At 44.0% G+C, this 26,137-nt stretch overlaps 1 protein-coding gene across 1 annotated transcript in view; it reads right to left on the bottom strand.

Annotated features, from left to right (window-relative positions):
• NALF1 (NALCN channel auxiliary factor 1) overlaps positions 1-26,137 on the bottom strand; it is a 567,265-nt gene that overhangs the window by 23,961 nt on the left and 517,167 nt on the right. The window lies entirely within an intron of this gene.

The following is a 26,137-nucleotide window of genomic DNA, read 5'->3' as shown; positions in this document are numbered from 1 at the left end:
GCGTCACCCGTTTAGAGGTTATGTCATCCACGTCAATCTTGGTTCTGTGTTTTGTTTTGGTTTTGATTTTGGTCCCAGGGATTGAACCCAGGGGAGCCACACCACTGAGCCACATCGCTAGCCCTTTTTATTTGTGTGTGTGTGTTTTGAGACAGGGTTTCTCTGAGTTGCTTGCTAAATTGTTGAAACTGGCCTGGAATTTGCACTCCTCCTGCCTCAGCCTCCGTCTGGAGTCAGAGTCGCAGACACTGGGATTAAAGGCATGTGACACCACGCCCTTGGCTGTTTGGTGTTTATCTAATTGAATGTGATGCGCAAGGAGTCTGTCTTCATTTTTCATTGGTTTTTGGTAGCTATTCAGGGAAATATTCATTGGGAAAGATGACTTTTTCCTTACATAAAAATAACCCAAATTTAAATTGGAATAAACAATGGCCATAGTATCCACCAAAGGAATGGATCACTGAAATTCAGCCTTGTCTTGGGTCCTTGGCAGTGATGGCTTTGTTTCTGTCTCTAGGTTTTTCTGTTACTCGGATAACATTTTGCCCATTGTGTGCTAGGGAAACATCAGTGGTTTAGAGTTCCATGTACACTAAGAGATTAAAAGTTCTAGATAAGAGTAGCAAGAATAATCAATCATTTGTCATGTTTACTCTGTGTTCTAAGCATGTTACAATCACCATGTAATTTTTGGCATAGAGTTAATGTGTAGCTATTAACCCCTTTGCTCAAGAGTAATGATAAATAAAGGGGATAAGTGGAAAACCCACGATTTAAATTTATATTCTAGAGGACTCTCAAGGTCATGTTCTTAATAATTTGTCTATGTCCAATTTGAAAACTTTCTCAAAGAACTTAGACAATCACAGGGAGTTTTTGGATGTACCCAGAAGCAACATGTGTACTCCTTTTCAAAAGACACTTGTTAGAAGGAGGATGGCATAGAATTTCTGTTTTTAACTTCTAATTAATTCCATTAACATGTAGTTTTATGCTCTGGTCAAGGTGCCTCCACAAGAGTAAGATGGGAAAAAGTAAGAAGCCACAGTAATTCTTATTTGCTAAGTATTGTCAGTGGTCCATAGTTACCCATATAACCAAAAGCAGACAAATAAATCCTATTCTTAGAGGTCGTCTGAGTGAGTCCTAAATGTAAAAGTATACAATGAAAAATTTCACCAGAAAAAAAAAATGCTCTCTTGGCTGTGAATCCCTTTAAGAGTACTTAAGTTTCAGCTAGGAAGGTGGTGGGAGTGTGCCCAGGCACTGTGTGACAGGTGGAAGTGGTACCCTTGCATCATCAGAAAGGGGCTGGAAGCATCTGTTTCAGAAGAAGAGAAAATGAAATGGGTATTAACCATTCTTTGGGGCTAAAGTTTGAATTGAAGATACTTTGCAGAATACCACTTGATATGCGTGTGATATAATGTGAAGAATGAATATATGATATAAACCAAGATGATCTAAGACTGATCTGTGTTCACTGTGTGAATCATGGTTCTAATTACCTACCAGGTACCGGAGGGGTTTGGGAATGGTTCTATCTACATCCTAACAATAAAGTTCCATTGTAAGGAAAGCTCACATTCTGGGAATTTTAAAGGGATTCCCAGCCAAGAGAGCATATTTCTGAAACTCTAAAGCCTAGAGTTACATTGTTCTAAGATTTTTCTTTTAACGAGTATACCTATGTAATTCCAGACAATTCCATGTATTTTCATGGGCCTTGGGTGCATGTTCCCACTCTTGCTCCCCCGGGGGCTTTGACAGAGTCGGGATGGTGTCCCAGTGGCCTCTCATGAGCAATGGGGACAGACAAGGTCTCTGGGGACACAGACCAATCCTCTTTCCCAGTCTTTTCCTCTGCATTGCCCTATTGGAACAGAACCATTGTTCTTCTAGTTCAACTGAAATTTGTGTGGAGATTTTTCACTCAAAAAATGCATAAGGGATCAAAGCAAGTGTTATAAGCAGGAGGTAGATGGCCTGCCAGAAAGCGGCCACTGCTGCACAGCTGTCTGGGGCACTCAGGCCTCTCACCATATCCAGCCAGGTCCCCTGCATATCAGCTCCTGATCATCCACATAGAGACATTTGATCACGCCACCAAGAGCTCTCATCTGAGTATTAAACATTTTCTAAAATTTGAGTTCTAGGCACAAGACACGTCAGAAAGCAGTTGGAAGAAACAGTGAGAATCAAAACAAAATAAAGACGGGAAAAATATTTTATTGCTACTTAAGAGACTAAGTCTGTGGTGGGGTTGTGGCTCAGCGGTAGAGTGCTCGCCTCGCACGTGCGAGACCCTGGGTTCAATCCTCAGCACCACATACAAAGATAAACAAGTGAAATAAAGGTGTTGTGTCCAACTAAAACTAAAAAATAAATATTTTTTTAAAAAGAGAGAGACTAGTCTGAGAAATAATTTTTCTATAAATGGGGATTCATCTTTTCTCTGTGTAGACATGTTTCTGATAAAAGAGACAAAACATACAGATGTTTGCTAACACATTCCAGAGGTAACCGGAAAAGCTTTGCCAGGGAAGTAAGAAAATCCTTCTCTAATTTAGACAAAGATTACTTGAAACGTGAAATACTGGGTTAGCAAGACATCTGGAGACTGTCATGTGGATAACAGAAATGGCTGAGGACGCGCAGTAACTGGAAGAGAAGAGGGGCAGCTACCTGCAGATGCCTCAGTATCTAAGGAGCTGCTGGGTGCTAATGACGGTGGCTTTTTTTTTTTTTAAGTGTAGAAACAGAAGGTAAGAGTGAAAACAAATAGGTAAATATTGGCACAACATAAAGAAGCGCTTTCTTGCCAGAAGAGATGTGTTGGAATAAAATGGTCTCTCTGCTGAGACACTGAGCTCTCTTTAACTGGAAGAGCTCAAACTGACTTGAAATTTCTGGTCAGAAAACCTCCAAGAGGATTCTTGGGTGAGGAAGCTGAGAGAAATGAGTGCTCCAAGATACTTCTAACACATTTCTAGAAGTTTCTGAAGGAGGGAGGTTGATAAAATTGGATGTTTTGTGGTGGCATGGAGCTAAAAGAAAACACTTTTTTCTTTTCTTTTTTTTTGGGGGGGGGTACTGGAGATTGAACCCCAGGGTGTTAAACCACTGAGCCACTTCCCCAGCCATTTATATATTTTACTTAGAGATACAGTCTTGCTAAGTTGCTTAGGGCCTTGCTAAGTTGCTGAGGCTGGCTTTGCACTCATGATGCCCCTGCCTAGGGTTTGACAAACAAAAGAATGTGACAAGAAATGAATATACTTGCATTGTATCATTGGAACTATTTAGTACAAGGAGGTAAAAGACCTTCTCGATCATAGCTCAGCCTTCCCCTACAGGAAGGCTCTGGACATGCCTTTTGATGGCTCATCTGTTGAGAACCTTTCACAAAATGCCTACAATTAGCATTTTTTTCCCAATAGGAGGCCAGATTGTCTTTACTTTTTAAATATACTTTGTTTCCCTCTCCAAATCCATACCTATATCTTAGAGTTAAGTGGCAGATTTATATTGCAAATATGTGTTAGTCTGCAGATAAAAAATATCATGCTGGCTACAAATTTTTAGTACAAAGAAAAACATCAGGTATTGACAATGGTTGTCATCTTCAAACCAAGAGGTCCCTTTCTCTTGTCCCCGGTCCTTTTCTGATCTGCCACATTTGTTGATGCATTTTGTTGGGTCCACTTCTGTGGGCTCCCTGCTTTGCTGGCCTGTGTCTGGGCCACACATTTATCAGCTCTGGTCTGCTCTGGCACCTGCCTCAGGCTGCTGCAGTTAGGTGCTTAACACATTCTACAGTTTTAAGCAGGTGTAGAACTCAAAATCACGCTCCCCTTCGTGCACCTGAACGCCTGCTGCCGGCTGGCTCTGCCTGTGTCGGTGTCTCCTGAAGGCACGTGCACCCAGAAGCTGCCAAGTGTGGTACTTTCTGAGGGGGAGACATGAAACCAAAGCACTGCCTGAGGCCCAGCCAAGTCTGGGAGGATCTGCAGGGAGGCCGAGTGCTGGGGCCCTGGGCCACCAGAGGCAGACAAGGGCAGCAAACGGTATTTCTGGCCCCCTTCCCTGAAGAAGGCTGCGAGCGCCTCCCTGCTCTCGCTGTGACCCACTTTTTGGATCCTGCTGTTACGCTTGGGCTTTTCCCTGGTGCCGCAGAGCTCCCTGAGCCCCTGCTGCGGCCCCACATTCCCAGGTGCGTCCACACCCTTCCCAGCACCAGGCTGAGGCCCTGTGCTGCCTGTGGCCACCGGTGTCCACTCACACAGGGACAGAGCTGGTGTGGCCATACTGCACCAACCTCAGCCGGCCTGCTGCCCGGGGCACGGCCACGTGGAGGCCACAGAAGCTGACTGCAGAGAAGGTGCCCAGCAACGCGCAGCCTGTGCTTTCCCAAGGAGAGGCAGCCTGGCCCAAGGCCAAACCTGCGCCCAGGGGAGAAGGGAGACCAAGAAGAGTCTACCAGCCCCTCAGCACGCTCAGGAGAAAGAGGGCCCTACTTAGGATCCCAGGGGGCTTGCTCCCTCTCGCCCTCCTTAATCCACCTCTTCAGTCCCCCTCCTTCTGTCCTTTCATCTCTCCCTCTTGATCTCACTGTGGTTGGGCAGGAGCCTCTCCATGATGCTCTCCATTCCAAGCTCCCCGACCCAGCTGCTGAGCCAGCCATTCCCTATCTGACCTCTGGCCAGCACTGACTGCGGTGGGCCCAGAGACGGAGCCCCCCGACTTGGTGGCTTGCAGTACCCTGGCTTCCCTCCTCCTCCGGCCCGCCTCAGCCTCCCTCTGTGTGCTGTTGTCTTGGGTTCTTGTCTGTTTTCCTCCACAAAATGTCGGTATCCCTTAGGCCCCAGATCTGGTCTGCAGTCCACCCTCATGATTCATTTGTTATCTGGAAGATAGTGAGAGCTACATCTATTTCCAGGGCCATCTCTCTCTCTCTCCCTCATCTAATCTGTTTCAGTTAAACTCTTCAACATCTCAAGTTCAGGATAATACCAAGTCGAAATCAGCATCTTTTCAGAGGAACCTGGGAGCTGCCCTAAGCCTCTTCTGCACTCTCCACGACTCCATCCCCCCTCTGCAGGGCCACCCCTCGACCTCCCTGATACTGGACACCTCTTCTGCTTTCCGCTGACACCTGCACTCTTCCCCGTCACTGCCTCTCCCTGCCCTGTGCGCTCTGCCTTTGTGCCCTGCACTGTGAGCTCGTCCTCAGCTGCAGTTGGAGGGATGTTGGCCTAGTTCATGGATTTTGCCATTCCAGGTTGTCATCCATCCCTGATGGCACCAGGGAAAAGTGCAAAGCCCCCAACAGCCTCAGAAGCTTAATGACCTTTGTCCTGCTCTGCACTTCAGCCACCTCACGCCATTCCCATCCTTTCAGTGGGTTCTCAGGCTGTGACAACTGACGGGCAGGTCACTAAGTGTGCCTTGGTAGCTCCTGACTGAAGACACCTCCCTCCAGCTTGGCTGCTGAAATCTCATGTCCTGTGAAGCCCTTCTGGATGCCTTCCTCAGTCCCCATTTCAAGCCCCTGAATGGCATTCCAGTGGACATTCACTGGCCCCCCTCTTGTGGCTTCCTTTCTGGAGTGGACACCCTGGCAACCATCAGAGCCTTGTGCCTTTTTGTATCCCTGGTGCTCTGGGTGTGCCTAGTAGAAGTTTACCTTCAGGGGACTTCTCACTGGGAATTAGCTGGGTGCCTTCGGCTTTGAGTACAGAATCCTGTAATTGGTGAGGGACTTCCAGGCCAAGACTCTGAGGACATGCAGGCCCAAGGCTCCAGCCTTAATTGAAGGTCAAATAAATGTTAAAGAAATAGAATTTCAAAAACCCACTTTATATAGTGAATCTCTCTTCCAAAAAGATGCCATGGTCCAGGTGCCAGTGCAGAGTGGGCCCAGGTATAAGCTAAGAATGTCCCACACAGCAGAGGTGAGGTGGGTTGCCACCCAGTGCTCACAGGGCCTAGCAGAACCTCAGAGAGCAGAGATGAGCTTAAGCTTGCTCTTTAAATGAGCACAATGATTTGGTTGGAGTTATGCAAAACAGGATCGTTGCTCTAATTCATACCTTCCAAAGTAGTTCTGCCAGACCTCCAACAAGAAGTGTTGGCAGTGGTAGTAACCTAAGTTTAGCTCTTTCCTTTTGGGGTAAGGACTCTGCGGGAGCTGCCCTCCCCTGGTCCCCGTGACTGAGACAACATGGTGGGCATCTGAGAGAAAGGATGTCCCTTCACAGAGGCTGCTGTGGCACCCTGGCCATCCAGGGTAGCTGCGGTTTCCTCACAGCCTTTTCTGAAGTTGGGACAAGGCAAGAGGAAATGCGCAGCTCCTCCTGTGGATGGTGGGCACCTGGGGACATGGTGGCAATGCAGGGCCCTCTGCCCACACTACCTGTGAACCCAGTCTGCTGACTGTCATGAAGGTGGCAGGGACCTGCTGCGATTCGAGCAGTGAAAGGACAGCAATGAACATGTCCACGCACACCCTGTTCCAGGCGCCCCAGCTCAGGCTAGCTGAGCATGTTGAAGAGGGTTTAAAAAGTGGTGAAAATCTGTCTTGTGAAGAAGAGGAGATGGAAGTGAGTCTCAGACCCATGCTTTGGCCAGAGGTGCAGAGCAAGGGAGACTGTCGCCTCCACGGAGAGAGGAAGTATGCATGAGGCTGAGGCAGGAGGGTCGAAAGCTCAAGTCCTGCCAGGGCAACTTAGGAGACCCTGTTTCAAAATAAAAAATAAAAAGGGCTGGGGAGGTGGCTCAGTGGTAAAGTGCTGCTGAGGTCAACCCCCACAAATCTCCCCTCCCTGAATCATTAGGAGACATTTTCCCTGACTCGAAAAATAGCCCAATTAAAGGAAGCAGGTGAGCCACGTCAGGCCAAGCGTGCTGGGGAGAGAGCGAGGTGCAGAGCAGCAGGGGCCTGCAGGTTTAGGAGAAGAGGCATCCCACTGGAGGGAGGGAGTAACTTGGACATGAGACAGGGAAAGCCCGGCGGGAGGGATAGTGTCACTGAGGACTGGGGAGGGAAGGAGGTGACACTAGCAAGGAAGGAGCGGTAGATGCTTCCCGTCCCTGTTCATTGTACCAGGTGGGTTCAGCACTTCATCATGTGACATGGGGCTCTCACTCTCAGTGTACACACATGGTCTGAATGAGGAGGATGAGCCCATTACCCTGCCCACACCCCACGTCGACACCAGCCAGGAGTGAGCAGGTGTTAAAGCAGGATACTCTCAATACAGGTGTTTGTGGGTCCCAGGAAACCCCTCTTCTCAGGTTGGGCTTTGGAGATGGACCACTCTCTGTCTACTCTCCACAGCTTAATAAGACACTTCTGCAACTGTTACACGCACCTTTCCATAATGAAATATATAAAATATAGCTAAGGATTCTTGCCTATGTTTTTTCTTAACACAGGCTTGAAATGCTTTAAACCCTGGCATAAGCAATGCTATTGTTAGTGAGGAAAGATCAAGAATTTTACCTGGAAAAAAAAAATTTGCCTGCTACCACAATGAACAGCCTCCTCCAACTAAGCAGCTTATTTTTCTGGTCCCGATCCTAAGTCTGCACCCCCCACTCTGGCTATTTCTCCCATGAACATTTACCCAACCAATAAATTATGTAGAAATGACACTAAATTATGTTTGTTTTAAATAGGATTATCCAAACACTTTTAATACTCACTCCATAAATTTAAAGCTTTTGACACATTTCCCTTACATAAATAGGTATTTATAAAGCACATATACAAACTATTATGTGTACATTGTAACACACACACAAAGTGTGTTTGCACATGTGAGTGATGGAGTAAATGTGATGGTATGGTGCCCGTCCTGGATGGCCACACTCCACTTGGAAGCCTGCCTTAAGTTAAATGGCAATTCTCAACTTCTAAGTGCTGAATGACATCATGCAATTTGCCCAATTATGTTGCACAAACACTTAAAACTGAGCATTTGCTTGGATTATGAAAGCCAAGTTTAATGAATTTTATCTGACTAAATAAAAACCAAGAATCACAAAGAAGGCAAAAACCTAGTCTATCTTAACTCAGCAGTGAATATCACAGAGTGGGGGCCTGGCCTTGGGCAGGGCTCCGCCATTGTTTCTTGAATGAATGGATGAATGAAGGCATCCAGACACTAACTGAAGGGGGCTAGCACAGGCCTATGCAGACTCGTCCCTGTCCTCCCCTTTGTCCTCCTCCTGTTCTTCTTCTGATGTAGGAAATAATGGTGACACTGGGCAAATAAGTATAATTTTGGATACGCTGCAACATTTTTCTTCAATTGAAGATAATATTGAGGTTCATTGCTGACATAGTAGCAATGATACTGGTGATGACTACAGTTTTTTTTTTTTTTTAATGGTCCTGGTCAGTATGACTTAGCACTTTCTAGAACCACAGTAATATTTATATATGTAATTGCTGATACAAAACTTATTGATATTGTATTCAAATGGTGTTGGATATGATCATATATAATATATGTGTGTATCATATTTTATATATGATCAGATGATTTGTTGAATTCAATCACAATGCAGTGTTTACTCATTTCATGCATTCTTGAATGTTTCACCAGTTTTGGGTACAGCAGAAAAGGGAAATGTGAAATTTCCTCAGTAAATACTGAGATTAAGGAAAACATTCTTCTGACATCTTAGAGCATGCAACTTGCTAAGAAATTAAACCACATGTCTCCCAATGATACGATCAAGATGTTTCGTGTAAGACAGAAATAAATTTCACTTATGCAAATTGGGACAAAAGGTTAAGTCCAAAGGCAGGACTTGATCTATTCCTTAAAACATTTCTAAAGACAATTTTTGATCAGTTCTTCTCTGTGTTCCATTCATTTTCTACTGTCTTATGCTGGTGAAATCAGTGAAATAAAAGGCATGTCCTGTTTAAGAAGTATGTGATTCATATGAGGGAGAAGTAGGTGTCAGACTTCTCACAGAGCCAGTGTGGACATCCCGCCAGTGTGCTCAGGAGCACAAACCAGGCAGAGGATGCTTTTGTTCCCACTCTGCATAAACCCAATCTGTCTGTGTCACCCTGAGCTTAGTATCCATCAAAAATATATTTGACATAAAATGCTGTTCAAGATAATACTATAATCACCATTATTGAAACCTATTATCAATGGAATATTAGTAATGATTAGTAAACAAAGCTAGTGGTGACCATGGAAGGTGCAGCTTCTGAGCAGACGGCGACAGTGCTGGTGTGTGGATGGCAAGGCAGTATCATTTTATGCTCACAGTAAAGTCTGACAAATTGCATAACGATTCTGAAGCAGGCCTGAATTAAACTAAGAAAGTATTTACATCATTATGTAAAACTGGTATCATAAAATCTGGACATTGAATTTTAAGATCTTTATGTTTTGAAAATGCATGTTTATACTCCTCATTAAGATATGCCACTGAATATACAATGCTGCTTCCATGTTTTGACATTAGATTCCATTAGTAGCCCAAAGCAATGCTGAAGGATAAAAAGCTCCTAAGTGTGGGTCTGCACAATGCTTCACATGGAGCCAACGCTCTGCCTCCATACTGTGTGTGGCCATGCTGACCACCATGTGCCCTGAATTGAGCACTTTAATACATTTTTCTTCAATTGAAGATAATATTGGGGTTCAAAAAATCATCATAAATGAAAAGCAATAGCAATGATAAAGGTTTACTACTTAGAACAGGCAGTGATAAAAACTGCTTGCTAATATACAGATCTGAAATTAAATGTGGGCTAAAAACCAGAACAAATATTAGGAATTAAAAGATTATCCCTATATAAATAAGGCAGTATCTATAATTAAGATATTGATTTCTTTATGCTTTCTCATTGGAAAACAATAATAATAAAAAACAAATGGAAATAAAGCATTCTAAATAAAAATGGGAAGATTCAGGCAACATTTAAACCCTAATACTGATCAATGAATGGGGAGGGGGAGGACAATCGAGTATGGAAATGAAATAGATGTAAGGTATACAAAGACCCCAACCACAAAGGGAACTTATCATTCAACTTCCTCTTACTAGAGGCATCTTATCAAAAACCCCTCTGCCTGTTCTCTTTCCAGAACCGAAACTGAGCTATTCTTTCCGTGTGAAAACAAAGGGACAAACAAAACTTACTCCTTGCCATGAACACCTGCCATAAACATTCACATTCCTAAATTCGTCCCCTGGGTTGAATCATGACTGATGGAGGTCGTTTTTTTGAGAGTCACTGACCTGCAAGCAAACAACTGACCACAGTGACTGTCTGATCTGGCATGTGGGGTCTGAGCCCCCGAGTGCAGACCGCGACCAGGCGAGGATCTGAAAACATCGACAGCGATGCAGTCTGATTTAATCCTTGGAACTTAGAAATCTCTATTTAAAATTGGTTTGAGCCAGGAAATATCCTCTACGTTTTCTAACAGAAGAGTAAAATAGTGCTAAGTATGCATTTGTTTATTGGAATATATAAATACTTTGATGAAAATTCTTTTCTTGGAAAATTAACCAATAGGCTGTGTCCCTCCTACAGTATAAATGTCAGAAATGACTAAAGACAGATTCTCACTCAAAGCAGAGTAAGTGAGCAGGTGCAGGACAGGGGACCCTGAGGCTTGGCCTTCCCAGATCTCCAGGGGAAAGCATGCACCTGGGGCTTTCTGACTTCCTTCCTAATCCTTATCCACCTGAAGCCATGAGAGTGATGGTTGCAGCAAACAGCCAACTTTGACCCTCACGGTGGACATGTGAGTCAGAGGAGATGCTAGCAGAAACGGTTGTTGAAAGTATCGCCTTCCTGAATAGTAATACACCTCCTTTTCCTAAGAATGTGGACACATGAGCCCAGAGAATTTAGGGCCTTGACCCAAGTGGCCAAGCTAAGCTGCAGAGCCAGTTTTAAACCCAGAATGTCTAGTGGCCTCAGATATTTGGCCACAGTGACACCTATGACTGCTAGATATTTTGCCTTCATGGAAGTGTGCTGGGTCTACATGTTGTACCAGCATAGCCATCATGTCACTGGGCATGTTGTAGGAGACAGCCTCTATCATTCCAGGAAATTTCTTTTTGCAAAATATATTAAAAGTATAGACTAAGCAACTCAAGGTGCCATCAGGGTGAAGGCAAACTCCTTGAGACCCTGTGTGATTATCACCCATTCTCTTCCTGTTGAAGTCAGTGCTCTGATCCCCCTCTACCCATCTTCTGTCTTAGGAAACTTGAACACTTTGTGCGTGCTTCTACTTTGAGTATCACGAGTATGTAAAATCTTTTTCTTTCTTTCTTTTCTTTTCTTTTTTTTTTTGTAGGAAGGACAGTATGACCATCCTCGGCTGCCCCAATGCAGGCCCATTCAGTACCTGCGAACCCTGTGCTGGTGGCGGAGAAGCTCTGCCACTCTCCCTTTGACTATGATCACATTATGGTTTCTCTCCTCTAGACTTCCTGAGAAGGACACTTGGGTACTTCCTGTGCAGCACTGTGCCTTAATCTTATCCTGTCCTAAGTGGCTTTAAATAGTATGTGTACAACTCCTGAGGCAGATGTGTAAATACCATGTCTGTGGAAGCGCTTTTAAAGCATCTACATGGTAATCATGAGTGATCCAGACCTTCTGAGCAGACCATCTTGATGGTTTGCTGGAGTTTCATGGAGGTAGAGTTTTTGCAAGGTTGTGTGGGAGACAAGAAAGCCGTGTGGCGAAGACCAGCAACACCCCACAGGGGCCAGTCTTACATGATGATTGACAGTGAAATGGAGAAGGGAACGAGCTCTCAAGTGGGACAGCCTACCATGTGCCGGGGGAGTGTTCATGTCAGTGTTCAGCTTATTGCCTTGGATTTCAGCCAGCAACACCCCGCTCAGGATGTTAGGGAGGTGGGAGAACCATACCTGCATCAAATCTTGTAGAATCAAATCCTACAAGACTGCTAACGACAGGAATTGCCAAAGGCCCCTATTTCAAAACATGAGCTCTTTGTGTATAATACCTAAGAGCAGAATTAATGGAATCAAGTTTTTGATTAACTAATTAATTCTACCAACATCCCCCAAGTGTCTATCATGTGAAACCCAGAAGCCAGCAACATTGGTGAAAGCAGAGGACCCACTGTTGGCCAAGCCATATTTACCAGGTAATTTAGATCAACAGTAGTATCATCAGGGATGCATCCCAACAAGGGTAAATGGAAGCTGCAACCCATTAGACCCTATTTGGAAAAATATATAGTGAAAGGTCATGAGGTGCATGGAATTATGAACATAGAACCTGCCGTTCCACTGAGCTGGTCTCCTTACTGCCAAGTAGAGTCTGGTTCATCAAAATCCAACCCTCAAAGTACAGTGCACACCTCTGCCTGGGAGCAGAAACTGTGATACATACCACTCAGTATGTTCTCTTGCCACATTCATCTCAAGTATATGCCAACAAAGTATTCAGTCCTTTTGAGCTGTTTATGTTGTTATTGGGAACAGCACCAAACACATATGCAAGTTGAAGGGCTTGGGTGATTCTTGTTGTCTGTGTGCCAAGCCCTCCATTTCAAATATTAAAGTCTCTTCTGAAGATTGATTGTCCTCTATGGTTTAAGCCAATGCTCCACAGAAGCTATGTCATTGGAATGCTTTATAAAATTTTCTAATATTGTTTTGCTTTTATCTCCCAGAATAATGCTAGTGGAACTAAAGAGATCTCAGATAAAACATAAACCATGTTTTAGACACACACACTCAACTATATTCAAGGAATACTAGAGCTTGGTGAACATATTCATTTTGGATTTCATTAAAAACATTTTAATGGGAAAGTACATCCAGGAAATACATGCTAATCTAAAATCAATACCAATCATGATGATGAGGACTGCTCGCTGCTGGGGAGAGGCACTCTGGGGCGGACCTGGTCTCTCTGAGTAAGGGAAGGTTTCATTATGTCAGGCCAGTGATAAAGAGCGAGTCGGGGATCATTTCTCATGCTGGGGGACGCACAACACCTGCAGCATAATTAGGTACTCAAAATCTGTGAGCATTTTAAAAGTGCTTTATATAACAGTTATTATGCATCAGGGGATGCCTTGGGCTCAGCTGCTAACCTTTCATAGCAGAGTTCAAGAGTGCAGGAGAGGAGTCCACGGGAGATGCAGAGTGGATGGGAAGTTTGTGGGGGGGGGAGCTGCGTGCCAGGGGAAGTCAGCCGCCATACCCAGGAACATTTTATTTTTATCCCTGGTGTTAAATCAATTCCCCTCTCTGCCCCCGGACTCAGGGAGCAGAGATCATTAAGAAGATTTAAGTGCTTAATTGGGTTTTGAAGGAGGTTTCTCCACTAACATTAATTAAAGTCTCCCTGAGCTCGAAGAAGTTCATCTGCCAGGTGGGGTTTCCAGGTCCACATCTCTTTCCATTGCTTCCTCCGTGAACCATGTTTTTCTTTTTCTTTTTGATTCCAAAGGAACCTTCCCGTGCCTGCCTACAAGGAATCCCACTGCACACTGGGAGAGAAGATTTGGCAAAGTATGAAGAAGTCCTTTCTCATATGGTTTTGCTCTGGAGAAGAAAATAAGAATTACCATCCACAAGCAGAGAATAAGGTCAATGACTTTATCTTCAGCTGCCTGTTGGGACAAGAACGTCTGGGGGTCTTTTTGTGAGTGTGTGAATGTACTGGCACTATTATATTTACCCCATACAGCCACCTACATTTTTTGTTGTTTCCTCAAGAAGTATAAAACAGTGGAATTATGTAGGAAAATTACAAACTTCAAGGTTATAAATATTTATTGCTTGTCCAGTAGGGATTGTGAAGAAAACAAAGAAGAGATAAATGGAAGAGATCCAAAAGGAGATGGGGAAGGGATAAGAGAGAGAAGAAGACTGTGGGCCAGGCAGGAGGGAAGTCAGCCAGCCCCGGCCCAGGTGTGGAGATGGAAAACCAGCCACAGCCCTGGGGTAGGTCCCGGAGCACCAGGAGGTTGGCAGTTTAACAAAGGAAAGCCAAATAGCATCTGAAATGGAAAACTGGTCATGGTTTTTACAATTCAATCCAGTGTAGGGTGAAAGGGGGAAATAGATGAACAAATAGGAGACATAAAACTGTCCATGTGACACGAAGATCTTTAAATAAAAAATTTCACATTTCTCAGGTATTGGCATATTTTTTTCTTTGTTATCTCAAATGTCTTCTACAGGATAAATGGATTTAAATCTTATGTGGGTAAAATGCATTGGAGAATAATGGTTTCCACATCATGGGCCTCTCAGGGGCTCAACATGAGCAGTGATTTGTTCCCCTGTGCTATGAGTAATTGGAAATCTATGTGGTGCATTGTCTTCAGACCAGGAAAAAAAAAATAAACATATCTTAACATGGAAAACCTGCACATAACAAATCTGTGTTGCGTGTCCTTCTCCTCTTGCTTCTTAGCCCTTTTATCGACCGACTACATTTTGGTTTCACGGGGACCTCTTCTTGAAGGCCTTCTGACTAAAACACAGAAAGAAGCAGTTTTTTAAAGTTGGGAGGCCATTATCTTTTTCCTTGAGAGGGCTATTAATTTTTATGATTTTGTGTATCAGAACTGATTTGTGCATTTCCAACAGCAACTCAGAACCAACAACTGTGGCGTGAAGTGGCTGTGCAGAGCTGAGAGCAGGAGGGGCCTGCAGAACACTCTTAGGCCTTCTTCCAGCTGAGGACTGTGGGCGCTGCAGACGGCATCCTGAGCAGCAGGAAAGCTCTGGGGCTTCATCTCGGGAAAGTAGTCTAGAATTTTTAAGTACTTCTAATTTTTTTTATTTTCTAATAATAGACTTCAAAATGGCTGGGTGTCAAAGGAGATGTGTTGGAACTACTCTGAGAGCGAGGGCACTTACAATAAACACTCCTTGATCAGCCCTTGGGTCTAAATTTAAATGCTCACAAATGAGTTCTGGGAGCAATGGAGAGACGGAACGAACGTCAGTCCTGCAGATCACAGCAATTTCCTCCTCCACAGTCACTGTGACGTAAGCACTTGGAATTAAAGCCATGGTAATAAAGGGCATGCCTGATTATCCCAGCCATGGTGCCTGGCATTTACTTGAGAGAGGGAACCAGCGGGCAGTTCAAAGTGAGGGGAACAATGGAGCTCATTATCGGGCATCCGATGATGGACAGCTTGTTCCAGGCCCAAGAGTCTAAGGCACTAGGTGTCACCCAGGAGCTCATCGAAAGTACCAGAGTTTCAATAAGGAGACCAGGAAGCCAGGATACCTCTCTGCAGACCTCTTCTGTTGCTAAGATTCTATGCAAATTCACCTGGCGTAGCCAACAGCCCTAGAAGTCACCTGAATCCACTGTCCTGGTCACCATCATCTCACCTAGTCCTTAACAGTTTCCCATGGTGGCATGGTAGTTAGTCTCAGAGCAGGACTGAGCCACATGGGCTCCAGACCCCATGGTCCTCTCTGTTGTGCTCTACTGCTCTCTGGGAAAGTGTGCTACATTCAGAGGGAAGCTTTTTCTTTTTTCTTTTTCCAGTTAAGAATTGACACAGATAACTAAAATAGTAAAGCTTTAATCCAGAATCTTGAGCAAGTGCATCTGCAAACACAGTTACCTCCCTGGGCAAGGTATCCGGAAGATAACACATGGCAGCCAAAAGTCTAGACAGAGGAGCACAGGGAGGCGGGACCCATGACACCACAGAACCCAGCCAAGAGACAGCAAGGGACGGGTCATGATCATGGTCACCTCCTAATGAGAAAAGTTTTCAAGCTAAAACCAGAAGCATTTTCAGTTTGATCTACATGAAAACATAAACTATCCACTTAATAAAAGGTTAAAAGTGTCATGGTCTAGAGCGTGGGCCCATTCATTCTTTATAAAATCTTTAGTTCATGGACCTCTTTGGATATTGAAAGATAACCGAGGGGAAAGTACCCCCAAGAGACAATTGCAGCCAAGATTTGGGGTAATGAAGAGGACAAAAACATATGTCACTAAATTGCTTACAGAGTTCTGAAGGCTGATTTCTGCCCGGTTGTGCTTCACGTTACATAAGCAGATCTCAAGCAGGAGGAGCAGGGCACCAATCAATATGAGCTAAATTGAATTCAGTGCCTGAACAGCTACATTTACCACCCAGGGCCACAGAAAGAGGCAAAGCTTGAAATAACAGAGTCTGCCTGATTCCCAACATTAATTATCAAGTAATGAAGTCAGCAACAATTTTATCCCCTTATATTAAAAAATATAATCTGCTATTGTTGCAGAAATAAAGAATCAGAGTCTTAATTTTGAAAATAATTTTGCACACAACTCTTTAACCAACAGAGGAAAAAATACTCATTTCTTTCCCATCTTATTTTTTTAAAGCCTTTGTTTAAAAATGGTCGCTTAAGGGAGTATACTTTTTTAAGGTCAAAGGAGATGTTTTGAATAGGTACCTTTAGATACTACACTGAACCAACTCATGGTAACTCTAAAGAGCACAGTGTAAGATATGTGCATTAAGACCTAGCTTTTAATCACTTTTGAAAGTTATTCATCTTCAAATACAATGAAAAAAATGATTCATATCTACAGTCTATGTGAAGAAAACATGGAAAAAGACTTGCCAATGATATATTATTATCTATATTGTACCACGTGGGCTTATTCTATTACCAGACTGCTTTTATTACATTATTATTTGAATTATTACATTACTGTACAAATGATATGAGAAACAGAACAGCAGTAGAAATAAAGAAGTATACTCATGAAAAATCCTAATTTTCCAGTAGTGCTTTCTGACTATACCTTCTGGCATTCAGAGTTTCGACTAAGAAACTAAACATTAGGGCCAATGTTACATTTTAAATGGAGCCAGCACAGTTAAATGGAGACTTTGGGTTTGCAAAGAGCGAGAAATTGACACGTTCTTCCAATCCCCTTCTTTCCTCCTTGCTTTTAGATGAAACAAGCGTCCATCTGATGGGAATCAAAGGGCTAGGGAGGCCTTCCCCGCAGCTCTGGTCGCCCCCGGCCAGGGCAGCGCAGGCACCGCCTGCTTTCTCAGGCAGACAGCAACCTGTGAAGCAGAGTCCATGACAAAGATGAGCTGATTATCCTGTCACCAAGGAGCACGTGTCCTTGAGGTGGAATGACTTCGTGTTCTCGGCTTTAATGAGGATGCCACTTATAAGCATCAGAGTCAGGCTGGACAGCCAGTCCTGGCAGGGCCTCCAGGTCCCTCCCAGCCCTGGCCGACTGTCTCTGGGCCCAACAGCACACTGGGTCAGGTGGACAGGAAACAAACAAGTCCTCCCTCCCCGGGTCATCTGCCCTCCTTCTCCAGGGTTGCAGAGCTGTGCTGAGAGTTACCTCAGGTGAACTCCCCACCCCACACTGTAGCCAGGACCAGCCTACTAAGGAAAAATAAAATAGGAACACGCTCAGTTCTTCCTCTCCTGCCGTGGTTATTCCTAAGTGCTGGCCTATGACATCTCTATTTTTGGTGATTACAGTTTGACTGATTGACGCTCAGAATCCCTTCCTTAGATTTCAGGAAGACTGGATGACATGAACATCCTAACACTCTCCCTTCTCCAATGCTAACGAGCAGCGCCACGGCCCATCTCCTCCCCCTCTTTCCACTTCCTTCATCCTAATGATTCTCACAGCAAATTATCCCCACTCAGCCTTCCTCTGAATGCACCAGTCTGAAAAAACACAACACATCCATCCACCTCTTAGCTTTTATATTCCTTTTCTGTACAATTCTGTTTTTAACTACGTTAATTGACTAATGTTCTGTGATACCATTAATCATTTTACAACTTATTTGAAATCTCTGTAGAAATCAATAAAACAAGTAAAAATCATTATCAGAATGCACTGTCTTATTATTCAAACGATCCCTGAAAGTAGCAAGTTAATTATTATATATTTGCTAATAATTTTGCTCTATTGAAATTTTCTCCTGCCTAACCAGGGATATAAAAATAAGCCCAGTTTGCAAACACCGATGGTTTTTAAAAAGCCATTGCATTCAGTGAAATGTACTCTCTTTTTGCTTTTATGATTCCAAGAGACACCATCTTCAAGTGTACATTCAATCATGTGTTTTTGAGATAATGGTGACAATTACATACAGTCACAGTGATAGAGATGGACACTATTCCACCCAGCTCAATCAGTGCTCCATGTGAGTCTAGGGCCCGAAAGGTGTGTGTCCTATCATCACCTCTGGGTTTAGAGGTTCAGGTTCCTTCAGTTGTGAGCCCTGTCGTGAAGAATGAAGTCGCTCTGAGAAGAGAAGACATTCCCAAGAACAGCCATGTCTCATTTGAGCTCAGTTTCTCCCTGTCTCCTAAGGGCATTAGGAGCAATCTGCAGCAGGCATGCCTGCCCCTCTGCCACCTCCTCCTGCTCCGACTCCTGTCCCCTGTCCATCTGCCCAAGATGGCAGGAAAGGCTGGTGCAGCAGGCACTAGAGCCCTCGGCCTGATGCTGCTGGCTCTTCTCCGGCTCGTGCTGGAGTTTGTAGGTCATCACGTCCTGTCTGATCTCAGACATACCATCCACACCAAGGACACATGGAGGGGGCATGGTGTAGGGAGGAAGAGCCAGACAAGTCTCAGAATTTCTCATCCTTGTGAAACAGGGACCCTCAAACATCTCTAGTATTGCTTGCTGACATTCTTGGTAGATGCATTGGGCTGGAAGCCAGTCTTTTCTGCCTCCTTGCCCTGCAAGACCTAATGAGACCCAAACTGCAACATCCATGTTACAGGAGTCCACATGTTTTCGGTTTTGAAAATTAGACTACAGATTTAAGTGGGAATGTTTCTCGGTATTAACGATCAAACTGATGAACCACAGACTGCAAACCTCATGTCTCCATTCAGTGGTATAAGTATATTTGACAAATTTGGACAATTATTTTCCTGACACTATATATCTTTTATTTTCTGTTTTTAATCCTTTATTGTTTTATAGGAGATTACTATAAACACAAAAATACAGAATTTACAAATTATAAGTAAATTTATTAGCAACTTAAATACTTTGAATTGTAGAACTAGTAATATTTAATTATAACAGATGGGGATAGACCAGGAGAAAGTTTACCTCTGTGGATAGTGAGTTCTGAAACATGTGTTTAGAATATAAGTATTATTACATTAGAATATAAGACAAAGGACTTTAAGTCAGCATATTACAGTGATGCAGCCACATCAATATTTGTAGCAGCTCAATTCACAATTTCACAATAGCTAAACTATGGAACCAACCAACTAGCCAGATGAATGGATAAAAAAGTGATATATATATACACACACACACACACACACACACACACACACACATACACACACACATACATATACATACACACACACATATATATATTCATCATATATTTCTATCATATATGATGTACATATATACATATATATGATGGAAATATATGATTATGATGGGATATATATATATAATATATGTATATACATATATATGATGGAATATTACTCAGCCTAAAAGAAGAATGAAATTATGGCATTTACTGGTAAATGGACAGAGCTGGAGAATATCATGCTAAGCAAAATAAGCCAATCCCAAGAGACCAAATGGGTGGGGGATGGGAGGAATAGAGTTACTTTAGGTGCAGGGGAGTGAAGGGGGGGAAGGGGGTATGAAGGTAGGAAGGATAGTCAGATGAATCAGGATTATTACCCTATGTACATATATAAATATCTGACTGGTGGGTTCTACATCATGTAAACCAGAAAAATGAGAAATTATATTCCATTGTATCTGATATATCAAAGTGCATTCTATTGTCATATATAATTAATTAAAACAAATTTAAAAATTTTAAGAAGAACTAAAAGGACTAAGCAAGAAAAAAATTTTAAAAAACATTTAGAAGTGCTAAATATTCTAACTTCTCAATTTTGATTCAATCATCTCAATATTTTCCTAAAATGATATCTATGTGATAGATAACGATCCTTGTGTTTAATAGAGCATGTAAATGTGCAGTTAAACATAAGAATTTGGGGCTTAGGATAGACTTTGGTGTTCAAGGTAAAATTCCCAGAGTCATGAAAATGCACATACCAGGTAGACAGGTAGGCACATAGGTAGGTGGGGAGACAGGTACAGAGACAGAGCATATATGTGTCTGTGCCTGAGTGAAACCTCCCACAGGATGCATAGAAACCCTGATGAACTGGTGCATTATACCTAGTCCAGAGGGCTACAGAATGCACAGGCTAAGAGTATATTAAGGCTCACTTTGTAGGATGGAGGTGACAGTGTCAAGAGGGTCTCTACATATTAGACAGCTGTCACTTGTGGTCAAGGTGGAAATCGTAACACATGAACTCAGTGAAGTGTGGTGCAGGATGTTGAGGATGTGAAACCACTACTAAGCTCACAGACAAGCCATCAGCTGCTAAGACGTCATCTTTCAGTCAGGAGGAGTTGAAGGCACCCAGCAGCATCCCCTGGGAAGTGCTGGGCAGCGGGGGTGGGGGGAATACCAGGGCCGTGGCTTCTTCCCAAGGTGGGTGGTGGACATTCCTGAGGCGAGGGCTCAGGAGAGATGGCAGTTGGACAGCATGGGATGAGGCTCTGCAGCACGGCACTGCTGCTGAGGACGGTCCTGCCTCAGGAAACTCAGCCCACCAGGGAGTGAGACAAGGCACTGCCACATGAGACCAGAGGCTCTGTCACACACACATGGCCAGGTGTGGACAGATCAGGTAGGGAGGGTAGGGCTCTGTTCTGAGTCAGGCCTGGTCAGCAGGGGCTCCGGGGGATAGGCAGGGACAGGGTTTTCCAGACAGTGGAGCACAGGGAGAGAGCGGAACACCGTGCTCTCCTGTAGGCAGAGAAGGTCAAGCAATTTACTGTTCTGGTAAATTACAGGGCAGGCAGCGGGTGTGATGAAGCCCCACAGACATGGAAACAGGGCCTGGTAATTCACTCCAAGAAACTTGGACTTTCCCTTGTGTTTCAAAAGGAGCCAGAATAACACAGGATTTTAGGAAGGGGAACCTTATTCAGAGATATTTTAGTTAGATTACTTGAACAGCTGTGTGGGGGACGGATTTTAATTTTGCATGATTATGGAAGAAATAGCATGCAGTATTTAAAAAGGGAACCATGGAGGCCTGAGCCGTGGCAGGGGCAACGTCAGCGAGGGGGAGGCGGTTTGAGGACTCACACAAGGTCAAGTAAGCACAGGAGGGAACTGATTGGCTGTGGGGGACCAAAGGGAAACATACGATGTCAGGTCGAGTTTTGGGTCTGTTGTCCACACACTGGGTGGCTGAGGACAGCCCGGAGTTACTCTCTCAGAGTAACACATGACCAACACAGGTGCTCCAGGGGCCTGCTGGCCAAGGCTCCGGGGAGACTGCGTCCCAGGCCTCTCCTAGCAGCCGGTGCCGCAGCTCCCTGGCTGGCAGCCGCCTGATCCAATCTCCTCCTCTGTCATCAAAATCCTTCTCAACTTCTCAGTGTCCTCACATGGCTCTGTTCTTAAAAGGATGCCAGTCATCTGGATTAGGCCCATCCCAATGATGTCACTTTAATTTGATTACAGGTACAAAGGCCCTATTCCCATCCACCCCTACTGCCTTTCCATTATCTCACCTACTTGTGAACCTAACTCAAGGCAGAAATTCTTTATGGGTAGTTCCTTCATTTTTATCAGCAACTGAAATTGTCTATCTAGAGTTATTCAATCACTATGATCAGATAACCTGTTATAAATTAAATGTGGAAATATAGGTTTTAATCATATAAGTAAGAGATATAACCATCTTACTTAGAAATAACGGGAAAGTATTTGTCCATGAGCTTGGTTACCTAGGAGTCCTCATGGAGAAGACTCCTACCTTGCATACACACAAATGTTTGTTTGGCACGACAAAACAAAAGGTTGGCTAATAGACCTCACCTTGAAGCTGAAAAATGAACCTGAATGGTAGCTAAATCCAATTTCAGTATGGTTTTATGGGGCCAGCCTGATTTCCTCAGCTTATTAGATTCTAAGCTTCCTCCTATTTACTATCTTGGCATTTTACTGAATGGTTCTCGTTTCCTTGCTGGTCTCTCCCCTGCAGAGCATGGGGCTACAGGTGTGTGGAGATGGAGGGGCATGGCCTTAGAGAACGGCACGGTTAGATCCTGTGCCTTTCTATCTTGAGGCTGCAGACACTGACATTTACTTTCCACTCCAGACAGAGCACCTTGTTTGATGCACTTGGACTTTGCACCAGCCACAAAGGTATTATGGCCCCTGCTGCCTTGGGTCCTCCAGCTCTGAGGCTCCATGTTGATGGAAAAGCACTGCCCACAGAGCCAAAGGCACCGTTTTAGGCCTTGGTGCTTCTCAATATTCCTGATAGGAGATGAAGACTGTGGAAGCAAAAAGTGCTGCCGTGTTCCCTCCGATCGCCATGCAGTTCCATCTTCTCCAGGACACAGGAGGGAGAGATGAGTGCGAGCTGGATATTGGTTCTAAGCAATTCCCCTCAATTTGGCTCAAGTCAATGAAGCCTGCTGGACAAGAACGCGGCTCTCTTCAGCTCTGGCCGCCATCAGCAGGTAGCTGGGAGTGTGCTGAGGTAGCCCTGGGGGCCTCAGTCCCTGCCCACATTAATAATGGCTGGATGGTGGCCCTGAGCTCCTGGTGACCATGAGGATGTGGTGATGAACACAGGTGAAGTCCTCATGTTGCCGTCCGGCATCCCTCACACACTGGTTGTTTGGAGAGCTGATCAGATGCCTGCTCAGGCACCCATTTCATAATCCAAGTCTCTCTGCCAGGAAGTGGGGAGCTCCTGTTTTGTGGACTGACTGACACTGCGTCTAGGAAACACACAGCTGTGAAGTGGGGGTCAGAAGAATTGGTGGGAGCAGGTCCCTCCCTCCATCAGGAACTGTTGGCCAGCCAGGGCAGAGAGTATAAAGCGCCTTGGGAGGGGTACTTGGAAGGGCCTGCTGCCCCTGGAAGATGGGGAGAAACATTGTTTTCCAATCAGCACGGTTGCTGCCATTGGGCAAAACCCCCCAATTGATTGTAGCTTTGGAGGAACAGGGCATGATTCACTCCCCCCTACCTTCTCAATAGGTCCACGTTGGCCTGAGAGCCCATCCCCTCTCCCACACTCACCAAGAAGCATGCAACCCATCTGCTACCATCAGCATGTGATCCTTGAGCAAGAACTGGCTGCCACCTAAGTGGTCTCCTCCTCTGCCTGTCCACACTCTCCTGCAAGCAGCCTGGGGCCCTCAGCCTGGGGGCCTTTCTCTTATTTATTTTACAGAATAAAGTAACATGTTGGTTTTTTTCCAGTGGTAAATTACTTTCCTTACATAATATTTGAACAAGTTATGAATGATATGTTTTGAATTCATTTACATTCATTTTAATTAATTGAGCAACATTAATTAACACAGAATTTATAAATAATTCAAAGTGATAGCTGTGTGCTCCTTGTTTGTTTCTCTGTGTTTATCTAAAGATCTATTTTGCAGCGTGGCATAGTGCATGGAAACAAGACCCCGAGAAGAAGACTGGGTTGGAGCCTCTGCTCTTCTTAGATGAGATTCTCAGTGGGTTCTAACCTCCCTCGGGTCTTCTCAGTGGATTCAGTGTGCTGGGAAGGAGGCCTCTCAACTACCTTACACCTTTGCTCTGTGAGCAAATAAACCAATACTCATAGCTTTTAATCATGTCCCAAAAAACCATGGGGACATCCCCAGGTGGCTCTGCCATTGCCACTGCTGCAGTTTCAGGCCAGGCCAGCGGCCTCAGCAGCCATCTCTGCACAGCAGGAAGAGCATGGCACACAGGACTCTGACTCCTCTGGTGCTCTACTGACTCTCACTGCTCCTGCAGTTGCAACAACTCTCTCCCTTCTGAGGCCTGGACAGGATATGCCCACTGCCTGGCTTCCACTGTTCTCTGGAATCTCTTCCCCTAAAGCCATCCCCTCTGTGTTCCGTGTTTCAAACAGGCTGAGCTCGCTCTGCATCTTAAGCATCGCATGTCAAGGCCATGTCTGTCTTCAGCTGTTGTCCAGCCTCGATCCTGGGCCCTGGAACGTGGTAGGTCCTCAGCAGGTACAGCTGAGAGGAAGAACGGGTGGTGAAGGGGCTGCGTGTCCGTGCGTGCACAAAGAGAGGACGAAGACCCTTTCCATATTTAGTTTTACCTCCTCTTCCAGTCTCCTAGTGACTTTTTTAAAAATATTTTTTTAGTTGTTAATAGACCTCTATTTTATTTATTTATATGCGGTGCTGAAAAACAGACCCAGTGCCTCACACATGCCAGGTAAGTGTGCTACGGCCACAGCCTCAGCCCCCCTAGTGACTTTTAAAGCTTCGTTTTTAGTTCCTCTACCTTTAGCCCTAGAGGAGCTTTGCTGTGGAGGCAAGCAGAGCTGAGGGACACTCTCTGCTGTGGCTACAGGGGGCATCTGGGGGCAGGGTAGCGGCGTGATCTCCCGCTCTGAGTTATGAGCCACTTGATTTTGTCAAAGACAGGCTGTGGGTATTTTCCACACGCCCCCCTCCACCATTTCCCTAATTCTGAAGGGAAATACTGGATAAAGCAGTACAAGAGCTTCCCAAGTCATAAAACCCAGGTCAGCCTCTTGGACCATGAGAAGGTTGCATCAGTATTGAGCTCTTCGTTAAAAGGCGTATCAAGGCCTTAGCAACAATCTGTGAGCCATTTGGTGTCAAAATTAGCTCTATAATTCTCCTACAACTGGAAGTCATTTCAAATTCTACAATAAATTACTCCTCTGTGCAAATTGACTCTTACAATGGCACTGCAAAGCCTGGGCCAGAACAAAGTTAGGGGCATTAAAATAAACACCAGTCGCCTTGGGGATTTCGCTGGGGACATCCTTATAATTTTCTGATGATCTTACAGGCAAAGAAGCATAGGACTAATAGCGTATCAGCTTTAAGAACTGTGTGCTAAGACAAAATCTACTGCATTTTTATTATTCAAGAGCTGTGTGAGCTTTCTCGTGGTGACTAGGCATGTGATGAGAGGAGGCCTGTTTTCCATCTGACCCACAGGGAAAGTGGTGTGTGATGTGAGTCTCAGGATGACTGATTTGTTTTCTGATTGGGTAGGTGTGTCTATTCTTCTGACAGGGACCCTCCAATTCAGTGGTCAATCACAGACAGTATTTTTGGAATGTCCATGATCTGGTTCCTGAATAGCTTTTGAGGTTTATTCCCCCAACGAAAATAATATCTGCCTCCTTTCCTTCTAGTGTGTCATGAGGAAAAAACTGAGATAGATATGGGTTGTGTTTGGAAAACCATTTTACAAATTATAAATCCATTTCAAAATATAAGAATTTGTTATAAGTCAAAAGACTTTTCCTCTTCCCCACTTAATTAAGATTCAATGGCCTCACCAAGAGCCATTGTGTTTATGTATAAAAATACCATCATTTTTCAATTTAACACTACTTTTAAATTATAATAGTTGGAGATAGGCCTTTCAATTTTGAGGTAAAGAATCAAAAAGATACATCAAAGATGCCATTGTGGGACAATTCCTTCACTATGGCTCTGTAACATGAGGAGTCTATTTTTAAATTTGAAAGGCATTTACAAAGCATCTGTTGATTTTCTCTTGAGTTGCATATGTGTGTGTGTGTGTGTGTGTGTGTGTGTTTTATGATAATCAGTTGGAAGTCACAAATTTGCAAAATTTTAAAATTTACTTTTCATTATGTTTTTAGTCCAGGGTAAAATCCAGCTTAAAGTTTTATCTCATTTTATAAGATTCACGCTCAAAAAAAAAAAAAAAATGCTTACACCATGGATCAGAATTTTTGTCACATTGAAATATATCTTAGATTCATATATCACCAAGCAACAACTCTGATTTCCAAGTCAATACATTTTAATAATGATTTTTTAAATAATAAATTATTTCTGTAAAAGAAACTATTTGTTTTATGCCAGTATCTTATATTCCTTTTGCTTATTTTTCTCCTTGATGTCTTTTTTCCCTAGAAAATTAGCTATAAAAGGCAGAATTTCATATCCAATAGAGAAAAATATGCTGCCTACTAATCA

Source organism: Spermophilus citellus, assembly GCF_964194105.1.
Source record: "Spermophilus citellus genome assembly, chromosome: 1".
Classification (NCBI taxonomy): domain Eukaryota; kingdom Metazoa; phylum Chordata; class Mammalia; order Rodentia; family Sciuridae; genus Spermophilus; species Spermophilus citellus.
The sequence above is the reverse complement of the archived record's forward strand: the minus strand, read 5'-3'. Positions and strand labels throughout refer to the sequence as shown.